The sequence below is a fragment of the Leptonotus elevatus genome, chromosome 6 (assembly GCF_054856555.1).
Source record: "Leptonotus elevatus isolate MCC_2025b chromosome 6, RoL_Lele_1.0, whole genome shotgun sequence".
NCBI classification, from domain to species: domain Eukaryota; kingdom Metazoa; phylum Chordata; class Actinopteri; order Syngnathiformes; family Syngnathidae; genus Leptonotus; species Leptonotus elevatus.
In genome coordinates, this window is record NC_141244.1 from 5,335,094 (window position 1) to 5,347,501 (window position 12,408).

The following is a 12,408-nucleotide window of genomic DNA, read 5'->3' on the forward strand; positions in this document are numbered from 1 at the left end:
CATTTATGGGATGAAAACTTTTTCAGCAAGGTTGTCAAACGCCATATACTAATTACACAAGAGCTAAATTGCTCCTGTGTATGGTTATTTAACTTCTTTTGGGTGGCTCTTGAGGGTTTTTTTTTAAGTCTGTTTGTCTTGGCCCGATGAAGAGAAGTATTCCCTTAGGAGGGGGAGAGCGGCAAGGAAGATTTGTAAAATTGTGAAAGGAATATTCAAAGCTACAAATCCCTCCAGATGTGAAAATTTGATCTGTTCTAATGTTTGTAAGTCACAGGTGGTAAGGGAAAGTGATACAAGCCTCTAAATTTTGAGCTCAATGGATCACAATCCTGGGGTATTTTAATGGAACATATTAAGTAAGTAGATGCCAATCACAATCACTGCAAATGCAAATATAGGGCTGGTTACTAAAATGACAGGACTTGCAGCGAAATATAATTTATGTAACAACAGTGTGTGTGTGTATATATATATTAGGATTGTCAAAATTATAGCATCGTTACTCTGGTGATTAATTTATATTTATTAAAATGTAGCCAAACTTGGTGGAATTACTGGGGGAAAGATGAGTAAACATGGACCATAGGTAATTAAATTTTTTGATTTACTTGCTTGATGCTTGTTGGAGTACTCTAAAATAATTTGTGCACTTTGCAGAGCCAAATTCAAGGAGTACGTCTTTGGCGTATCATCTCAGAGTAAAATTGTCTGCTCAAGTTACCTCCACGGAGCCTTGCAAACCAACGCTGCTGGACTGTATTGCTTGTGAGCAGAACTAATCTTGTAAGCCAGAAGTTTTGAGAATTGATTGTTTGAGTCCATTTTGATCCTTTTGTTTAACAATTGTATTTTACAGGAGAAGTATTATATTCAAGGCTAAAAAAATATATAAAAATAAATGCCATTAGAGCAGTCTTTGATTCTAAATATACTTTCTATTTGATGATTTAACATCAATTCCATGATTTTACGCTACAAGCTTTGAAGAAAAAAAGAAGCAAAAGTAGAAAATTTTGATTAATCGAGATTACTTATGGAAAATTATGTGATTAATTAGTTAAAATTTTATGGTTTGACAGCACTAATGTAAAAGTGTGTGTGGGGGTGTGTGTGTGGGCGGGGGTGTGTGGTGGTGTGTGGGGGTGTGTGTGTGTGTGTCAAAAATTGAAATAAAATTATTTAAATTTAGAAATTAAGAGTTTATGAAGGAAGATGCCAAATAAACAAATCTACTTTTGTTATTTAAAAATACTAAACAACAACAACAAAAACATAAAGGTATTTGCATTGGACTGGAAAACACAAACAGGAAGCACAACCAACAGGCTAACTGACCACAAACAAGAAACACGCAACAAAGACTAAATGGATGTTAGCAATGCAATAATCCGACATCTTCCTTCCTCTTGTGCTGCACCTATAAACCCCGCTCATTGGAATTGACATCAGGGTGACGCATAAGGCTCTGCCCACCAACACTCACCAAGGAGATTGGAAAATAAAGACACACAGGCAGAGAGACAGGAACAAAACATATGCAACACATCATGCAACACCCCATGGCCAAAGAGGAAGTTCTCACAATTCAATAGAAACCCTTACAAATATTTGAACCCACATGATCATCTTAATTCAGCCCTGCTCATACTGTATTCTTTGGCTGAGATAACATGCAGTGCAAATATTTAATTACATAGAGATTTGGGTATAAATTGCTGTTTTGAGTGGGGGGAAAAAAACGAAGTAATGCATATAGGCTTGAAATGAAATCATGCATTAAGCGGGTGCACTAAAACACAATGTTATTGTAAGTAATTCATAATAGACGTGAAAATAATGTCTAGAACATAAGAAACAATGCTGTATAGACTTTTTACCCAAATCTAGACTTCCTGGATTTACGTTGGTGTCCACTAAATGAGCATTAGGCACTGAGCAATGAATAAATTCAGTTAGCAAAAGGACAGTGTGTGCATGTCGACACAGTCGTGCACAAGTGATAAGAAATCAGTCCAGTCCCTTCCCCTTCCCCGGTACGCCTTCCTTCCCCTCCCCTGGGCCGGGGGCTCCATCCATGGCCCGGGTCTCGGTGCTATGGGGGCCGGCGGGGGTGGCTGGGGTTTGGTGTCGTGCCCGCCCCGCTCCGGTGGGCGTCCTGACACCTCGGGCGGGACCCAGTATCCGGGGGGCGAGCCCTATCGCCCCGCCGGACGGGTCCCATATGCCCGCCGGGGTCCTGGTGGGGTGGGTGGGGGCTTGGTGGGCCGGTGCGCCTCCTGCCCCCGCCCGGTTGGGGGGGGCCCCGCTGGTCACACCTCTTAACTCACTACACTAGGTTTGCACAATACACTTTTATAGACATATAGGGCACATAACACACTTTGGGGGGTGGGGTAGGGTGGAAACACCGTCTTCACCCTACAACTCCCCTCCAATTTTAATACACCACACAACTTGTGGGTGGGGGGGGGGCTTGGGGGCCTGTGGGGGTGCCATCGGTTGGGGGCCGCAGTATAGAGCAGTGCTGCGGTCCCCTGTCCGTGTCGCCACCCCCCCCCCCCCCCCCGCCCTATCTATTTTTTTTAATGCACCACATACACTCAGCAACATGCTTGGGTGGCGGGTGGATCGGAGCGTGGGAATATCATTTCCATCGGCTCCGGTTCACCTGCTCCTAATTTTAATGCACCACACACACACACTTGTATATACACTGGGTGGGGTCACATTCACGGTTTAGGGGTAGAGTTCGCCAGTCCGCGAGCTGGCGGACTCAGTAACAGGGGTTAATTTTCACAAAGAACGCTGGGGTGACGACCGGGGCCTTCCCCCGCTGGGCCTGGGGTTCGGGGGTGTCGGCCGCCCTCCGGTGCCCCCATCTCCCCCTTCTGCCCCCGGTGTTCCGTCCTTCCACACGGCGGGGGGTGGGGTGGGCGCGGCTGCCCTCTCCGCTCCGCTGTCCGGCCCCTCTTCGGCGCCGGTGCCTGGGTGCGGGTGGTCCCCGGGGGCTGGGGGTCGGGGGTTGGGGGGCTGCCGGTTGGTCGGGGTGGGGTCGGGGGGGGGGGGCGGCTTTGTTGGGGGGGGGGGCGGTGGTGGGGGTTGCGGGGTGGGGGGGTGCTGGGGGTGGGGGGTGTCTGGGGGATTGGGGGCATGGGGGCGGCTGGGGCTGGGTTGGGGTGGGTGGCGGGGAGTGGATGGGGGGCGGGGGGTGGTGGGGGGGCGGGGGTTGGGGGCCGGTGGGGTGCCTGGTGGGCCTGCAGTGCCCCGTCCTGCTGCGTTGGGCCGGGGGCGCGGGCCGTGTTGGGGCGGGGGGCGCTCCTGCTCCTGGGTTTGCTCTCCGGCCGGTGGCCCTGGTGGGGCCCGGGGGTCGTCCTTTGGCGCTGCCGCGGCCTGGGGGGCCCTGAGGTGTTGCGCTTGCTCTGTTCCGGCGGGGGTCGACGGCTCCCCTCTTTGGTGGAGATTTTCATGCATGCCAGATCCACCACACCAGCATCTACCGAAACTCAGACACAATCTGTTTCCTCCTCAGGTTATTGAATCGGTGGAGGCTGGTGTCTCGGATCTCACGCGGCTTCGTCTGTCCTTCCTTCCTTTTCTCGGTCTCTCCGTTGGTCTCTTGAGGCCTCCCTGACTTTATGTTTTTTGGATTTGTTGGGGTCTGGATGTTTCTTGGGCTGGGGAGGAGTTCTGGTGGGGGGTGTCTGGTCGGTGCTGGATTTCACCTTCCTTGGTTTTCTTCGGTCCCCTCGGGTCTCCTGGTGTTCGATTTAGGTGAACGGTATAAGATTTTTTTTTTTCTAATAGGTTTTCTGGTGAGCTAACAAACACACGCACGCACGCACGCACACACACATACTCACCCACACACACACAAAAAAAAAAAAAAAAAAAGTATGTATGTATGTATGTATATATGTATATATGTATGTATATATGTGTATATATATATATATATATATATTTAAAAAAAAAAAAAAAAAAAAGAGCAATGATGATGACATTTCCGAATGAACAATACTGAGCTCTTATAGAAATAAAAAAAAAAAAAAAAAAAAAGAAATCAGTCCAGTCTGCTACCACTGGTCATCTATTTAACCTGAATCAGGATTCAAATACTGCACTCATCGGAGGTGCCAATAACAAGGAGTGCCACAGAAAATTACAAGGGGAATTTAGGTCTGCTGGCTAATAGCATTGGCACGACACTTTGCCAATACACATTTAGCACAGTGGTTGTACAGCTGGCCCGAGGTACGGGGGGAGAGTGACACGTCCCTCTTGAGTCTGTCTCGGTGGAATATTGGCCTGTCTCTCAAATCCATGATCACCTTAGATCTTCACACTGCTAACCCCAACACACACCCCTGCAACAAAACGCCCTGATTCTTGCATTTGTTGTAGTGTCCAGATTGATTTTGAATTAGTTTTGCCCTAAATGACAATTCTGAATTTATTGAAATTGTGTACACATGGTATTATTAGCATTCACTATCTCTCTCTCTCTCTCGCCCTCTTCCTTAAATACATATATCCATTTTCTTAACCGCTCATTCCTCACAAGGGTCGCGGGGTGCTGGAGCCTATCCCAGCCGGCTTTGGGCAGTAGGCAGGGTGCACCCTGAACTGGTTGCTAGCCAATTGCAGGGCACACAGAGACGAACAACCATCCGCAGTAACAATCACGCCTATAAGGACAAGTCAGAGCTCCCAATTAAAGGTGTATTCAAGGATTTTCTCAAAAAGTAGAAGCCAAATGTCTTTTTGTTACTTTTTTTTTTTAACTGCGCATGCGGAAGACCATCCTACTAGCTCTCCTGTTCATTTCTGCATGTCATTCCCTCTCTCACCCATTTCCTATCAACTCTTCAGTTGTACTGGTGATTAATTTAAAGGCTAATAAGCCCCCAAAAAAGAGCACCTAGTGTGTGTTAATTCTTTCTACATTTAATGTTATGAAGACATCTTCAACATTTTTGATCCACCGCACACTCTCATCCTCCTCTTTTTCTGATCTTACTTGCATAATTCAAAATGAAATAAATTACCCCAATATTATGACATAAAGGCGGCACGGTGGCTGACTGGTTAGTACGTCCACCTCCCAGTGCTGAGGGCATTAGCTCAAGTCCGGGCTTCAGCCTTCCTGGGTGGAGTTTGCATGTGCCTGCGTGGGTCTTCTCCGGGTGCGCCGGTCTCCTCCCACATTCCCACATTCACATTAAAATATGCATGACAGGTTCTTTGGGCGCTCTGAATATTCCCTGGGTGTGCTTGTGAATGTGGAAGGGTGTTCGTCTGTGTGTGTGCCCTGCGATTGGCTGGTAACCAGTTCAGGGTGATCCCTGCCTACTGCCCGAAGCCAGCTGGGATAGGCTCCAGCACCCCCAGTGACTCATGTAAGGAATAAGCAGTTACGAAAATGGATGGATGGTATGACATGAACAAATATTCTGAATCTCATATGCAAACATTTATTAAATGCTTTACTTTAATGCATGTATTTATGTTAATTGCTCAAACACAACCTGTGCTACCTTTAACGTAACTATCCGCTGTCAGCTAAAGGATCATCTGCGGTCAAAATTAATAGTATGATTAATCTGCGTTAATACATGATTAATGCGCTAGTTTTTTGTCATTAATCAACGAGGTTCAAACATACAAAATGCTTGGCCTTACACGGATTGCCTGGATTGTTTGTGTATGAATGAATATGAATGGTTTATTTCGCCTACCACACACAACATAGAAACAAAAACACAAACATCACTTCAAACAAATCAATTAAGAACATAATACATTATGATTATTGTTGTTATTATTAGCAGCAGCAACATCAGTAATGTATGTCGGGCCCTTTATGTACCGTTACCACCATTGCATTTTACGTCCTCCCCCTCCCTAGCGTATTCCTTTCTCATCAAGGATCTCGGGGCGCTGAAGATACGAATACTGCTAGGTCTTTCTGTCCTGCCTCCCTCTGTTGGTCTATTTTTATGTTTTTTTATGTTTTTGGGAAGGGTTGTGCCTGTTAAGTCAATTTCGTTGCTCTGTACTTGTGCATGTGCAATGACAATAAAGAAAGACCCATTCCACTCGGCATCTGTCTCTAATACTTTGTGTTTGCTCTGTTCTGTTCTTTCTTCTTTAAATCCACCTTTAAATTAATTCCGTAATGGCCCATAGCCTATCCCTCCAAGTTTCTTTTTTGTAATTGGTTGATTACTTTGGGGGTAATCCTGCTAATTGTTTACTCATAACATCCCCACATTCTACTATAGTGTGATTAGAACAATTTATGTAAATGTAAGGTTGGTGGCCTGTGTCACATGCTTGGCCATGCTGTGACCTCTCAACAACACTAAAATATGACAAAGCCACATGTCCTTGGTCAAGGTTGGGGATTATTACTAATGACCACAAAGAGCTGGTTGGAAGTGTCCCCTAATTGCAACACAATGCTCACATTTCACACAGTCGCCGTCTCCAATACGCTGATCCAAGCAAGGAAATGACAATAGAATGCAACTCTTCTTCAGGCCGTGTTATCCTTTATGATATGCCTCTTCTGAGGAGCAATTCTGTAGTTACCCGGGACGAAGACAAGATGGGGCATTCTGGACAGCATCTGTTTGAACGAGAAAGCTTGAAGGAAAATACATAAAAGGGATGTACAGTACCCGCTCCCCTTTTTCTTAATCTTCAGTGACGCCTATTTCAATTGATAAATAGGATATGACCGATAGATTAAATTCCCAATTTAAAAGCTGTATGATACCCCTTAAAGTACCCCCATCTTTTTTTTTTATCTTGCTTGTTGTGTTCTTGAAAAGGAGCAGAAAAGGAGTGAGCAAAAAAAAAAAACAACAGTAAGATTTAGGAAGCAGCATTAACTTCTCACTAGCAGCAGCGAGAGCTAATGAATAGAGAAGGGGAGACATATGAAATGTCATTAATGTAAATTCTAATCACTTTTTGGCTATTAAGCACAAATTAGTGAAGGCGATGTTAAATGTCATGGTCTGTCCTGGGATTCATATAAAGAGAGGGCGGGGGCCACGAAATAGGTTCTCATTTACATACTTAAGATCCAACTTAATTCTCACAAGGCCTGATGGGAAATGAAGCTGAGCCGTAAAGCAATGACGATGACACGCAGGCTTGTGAAAACACAAACGTTTTCTGGCGGCTGATTCTTCATTGTTCCCGCTCAAGGTTATGTTCTTGAGCTTGTCGTCCAACGTCATTCCCTTGAATAATTCTACTCAGGCTTTTCCTCCCTCTGGCTTTGAGGTTTGTGCTATTTAAGACCAATCATGTCAATGTGGAGAAGAATTAATCCTGCTTAAAATATATTACATGACTAGAGTGTGTGTTAGCATCCTCTTGATTCTGTCTCTGGATATAAGCGTTTGTTTGGCAGAGCGCTAGATAGTTGGAGTAAATAGATAGTAAGAGCAGTTCATTGTCAAGCTCTTTTACATACTTGCAGGCGCAAACATTTAACAAGGTAACGATGTGTAGTCTTTAGTGGTGAAATGGATGACAAAAGTCACGATTCGGATCGGATCATGGATTTGAGTCGGATCGGGGCATTTTTTTCGGATCAGAAAAAAAAAGATAAATAGCACTTTGGCTTCATTTATTTTGTCAAAGCTTTTTGCCATTAAATAAAAAAGAAAGAAAAAATCCATTCAAAATGTCTAATATAGCCGTTTAGGATTTAGGAACACAACTTTAAGTGCAATATGAGGCAGAAACATTCTTATTTTTACATGGGTCACCATTCATGTGTAAAATAACAAGATATTAATTGCTTAAAGTTGTGTTCCTATAATCCTAAACAGCTAAACTTTACATTTTGAGTACATTTTGGTTTTATTTTCTAATGGGCAAAAGTGTTTTATAAAATAAATGAAGACAAGGTTCTGTTGATCTTTTTTTTCTCAAAATAATGAAAAGACCTCAACGTGCAAATTAAGGCGAGTGAATTACAAAAGTAGCCTTGGCCCAGAATATTGAAAAATAATTCAAGTAAGCCAGGTACCAGCTGTCAAACTCATTTACAGCGACCAGCCAGGCACTTGTTGGTAATGCTAACAGCTAGCCGCTTACGTTGGAGACTTCTGCCGTATCATATAATGGCAGCGTAATTAATTTGCGGTTTCTTAGCGCCCTAAATTAGCGATTGAACATGAGTTTGGGATAGCATTGTGTGGATGTTGGTCACAGCTACAATGTTAGTCAACTACGATACAGAAACGTCTCAAAGGGAAGTCAAGCTAGCCATTACGCCACGACGTGGGACAACTTCAAAGTATAAGTGTACTAAGGCTATTTGCATTGCCGTCAATCTATTACTGTAGTTGGTAAACTTTATTTTGAAGTTAGGCTTAGCGTGTTATGTTGAGTATTTTTCAGCTTCCTTGACATGTCAGAATGGTATCGACTGTGAATGTGTACTTTGTTGTTGTTTTGTCCCCCCCTACCAACCAGTCCGCGGATCTTACGCAATCCGAACCGTGGGGCCTGATCCGAACCGACCACGGATCAATGATGATATGTTGCACCATTAGTAGTCTTTAAAAAAAAGAAAAAGCCCTACAAAGTATTGCATGTACTGTAATTCATTTGGATAGAAAAATTAACCTCAGTGCTCAAGCGAGGCCTCTGCATTCTGGTACATATTGTTCTAATGGCTGCCCACGGTCTTTGGGAATATCCTGCTTTTTGTGCCGTCCTCGTTCTTTCCTCTGTGGCTACACTTGACTGTGGGAGAGTAAATAACATTTGATATGCATAAACAGCCCCTTCCTGTTCATTACTGTCAGAGCGTTGGAGTGCAGGCGGCGGAGGTCAGCAAGTGAAGGTCCTCCTCAGGCAGGAGAAATGCCTGTGGTAGCTGTCACTCCTCTGCACCTCCCCGCATACTGCCCACCCTCTTCCTCCTCCTACCAACCGCCACAACAACTCAACCCGCCAGCCCTCCATCCTCTCCCCATCCCCTGCTCCCCTATTAGCACAGGCTCCAGGTCATAACCTTTCTGTGGCATTTTGCGATACCACAACCCTTTGATTAGTGCAATATTTACATATTTCACTGCAGAGAGGGCGTTTTCGTGTCGCGTATATTTGAAGTGTTGTAAATGTGTTTGGCCTTTTGCCTGGGAAATGTAGACGACGCTCGACTCTCGGGTGGGAGCTCCATTGTCAAGGCTGATACGCACAGTAGTGTTTTTAAATGTATTTGCCCCTCCGAAAGCCACGGCACTGTAGCAATTGTACATGTACAAGTGCCATTTGGTCTCTGATGTTACCCTTGTCTCCTGAGGAAAGCCATTCAGCAGGCACGAGAGAGACATAGTGCTCCCTGGTGGCAGATACAGATCAATGTTTGCTCACTCCCCCACCACAACAGAACATTTACAAAGATGTTCTTGCAAAACAGAATAGTTTAAATAAATACAAAATAAAATAAATTATGTGCTTTAAAAAATTTTAAGGTTTGGATTTGACATACGAAGGAATCACACTAGCCTGTAAACCAGAAAGATATAATATGGTAAATGGACTGCTTTTTATACAGCGCTTTAACTATACACCATATGGTACCCAAAGCGCTTTACAATTGAAGCCTCACATTCACACACCCACACACGCACCCCCACGCACACCCACACGCCCACACACACACCCCCACACACGCACACACCAGTGGTCGGCTGCTGCCATGCAAAGCGCTGCCAGGTCAACTGGGAGCAAATCGGGGTTTAGTGTCTCGCTCAAGGACACTTCGACATGGTCACCAGGGGTGAGGATCAAACCCACAACCTCACAGATGGGAGACAACCACTCCACCACTGAGCAATGCCGCCCCAATATTCCTGTAAGTCCGTGAGCAAACGGTAGCGGTAGGTGGATATGGAAATTCAACATGGCTACTCGAAGAGACGGTAGTCAATGACTTATGTCGTTGTGGTAAAAATTTCAACGATGATGTTCTTGTGATGATAGACTTCCAGCGCCGAAAAGTGACGTTGCTCATGAAGAATAGTAACCGTGAGCATACTATTGAAAGTTATATTCTCTGTTATGCTGTTATTTTAGTTTTCAAAGTTTGTAACAGTTCCACCTTAGTTTTTTATTTACATATATGCACATTTATTATTATTATTATTTTTTTAAGAAAACGGGGATCCTGTTGCTCCGAAATTTGACATGATAGCGAAAAACTGAGACCAGTTTTCAATTCCGCACCTAAAAATGAGTTGAAAACAGCTGTCAGACCTACCTCTAACAAAAATTGTGTTCCCTAGTGTTAGACAATAAATGAATACAAGTGAATATATTAAGATCCCAAACAGCTGTCGCTAAATTGCATGACTCTACCAGATTCTGTGGAGATGCATGTTGAGCATGTTGAGCATCTATCTACGACTGAAGGATTATGGCAACTGGCAACAGCTGTAAAAGTTCTGGTGGTGGCCATAATTTTTGCTCTTTTGGAAGCTGCGATGTTTGTTAGTTGTTTTTTTGTTTGGGTGGGGGGGGGGGGGCAAGATGCATATGCTATGTAACACTTTTTTTGAGGAAGCCAACATGAAACTCACATGTCGTGTGATTTTTGGCATTTCAATTTTTTTTACACCTTCTCCTTGCCATAACCACCGTTAAATTACACACAAGGGTGTAATTCATCTTAAATTTTATAAATCTTATTGCACATCGTGAATTATTATTCTTTTTGCATCTACTTTTTCCAGAAACATGCACGCACAATGAATTGTGTGGCAATTTTACACATTTGGCAGAATAATGGGTGTGCCCGTTAGTAGGTCAGCCTCCACATCTTTTCTGGTTTTGTGAGCGCAAACCTTAAAGGGCTCCATTTTTGTGTTCAGTGCAAGTCTAGCACAAGGTGCGGCGTGAATCTGTGCAGGGGCAGGCTAGACTGGATTTTGGTATTTTCACAGACGCACACAGCTTGGTGCAGTTTGTTTAGTATTGTTCACCTCTACTGTATCTCACACTCAAAAATAGTCAATTTACCACTAATTGGTTTGTTTGACCCAATTATCCAACATTTCTGCAAACATTTGTTACTCATTTGTTTGTTACTTTGTTATTACTCATATCTCAAATGTAGGACCTACATGGCTTTCAAATTTAAAGATGCCATTATATACAGTATACTGCCATTGTCATTATGGCTTTAGCAGATCTTTGTAGCTTTACAAAATCAAAGAGAATATGTGAAGGATTGTTTTCTGCTTCACATCTACCTGTCACATCCATACCAGACTGACATTTGGCATATTTTCCACATCATTCAGTCAGTCACCCTATTTCACTGTGCTGTGTGACAAAAAAAGGAGATGTCAGCCAACAGGTTTCAGGGAGCTCAGGGCCGTCCGTCAGAGTGACTGATGAGGTTGGAAAGAGTGACGGGCAGCTGCAGTCTTTTCTCAGCCCGCGGGCCTGCCTGGCATTAGCGTTATGTGCCATGTTCTCAGAGGGAACCCGTCACTCTGCCGTCACTCAAGCTGACAGACAAATGGTGCACATTGACATAGCACATGAAAGAGACTGGCAAAGTAGCAACAAAATCCCTATGTGGTCCTTCAAAGTTGAAGGCTATGGGTTTCTCATCACTGCCGCATGGCAAGTCCCCTTCAAGCGCACGGCCACACGTGGACATCAAGGTGCCAACAGCGCAGGCGCCATCAAAGTCCACATCCATCAGATGTGTCACATGCTATGAAAGGGAACAGCTTCAAGTGGAGCTTTGGTCTCATCTGTTTTCACCTCATCTACACCAGTCATGACCATATTTACTCCATTTTGCAGGTGGATCTGACCCAACCATACGTTATAATTGTGTGGAGTTCCATCACAGCGGGAAATTATGACTTTTGTTTGCTCATTAAAACAAAGTCATATTTTGAAAGAAATATTATCCAGAGTTGTCAACTCAAGCCTCTATCCAGTTATAGCTTCACATATGTTCATGATTTTGTGATCAGAGGGGGCAAATCCAGGTCCAGAAAGTAGAAACCCTGCCACAGTTTGGCTTTATTCCCAGGTGCTAGCTAGCCTAGCTCCATTGGTACTCGTTTACCTGCTAGGCAGCAAGCTAGCTAGCTAGCTAGCTAGCATCAGGGGCTAAAGCCAAACTGTGGCAGGGTTTTTACCTTCTGGACCTGGATTTGACTCCTCTGTGATATTGTTTTGAAGATACTACTAAATTATACACTCAGCAAAACTGGGGATTAAATAAGCATGTTTTTAAATTTGACAACTGTAAAAAATAAATTAAAAAAATGTATATTTACATTATAAAAAAAATCAGATCCACAGAAGACAGTTGCCATGTAACTACAGTACAGTACTTAGTCATGTGCATAA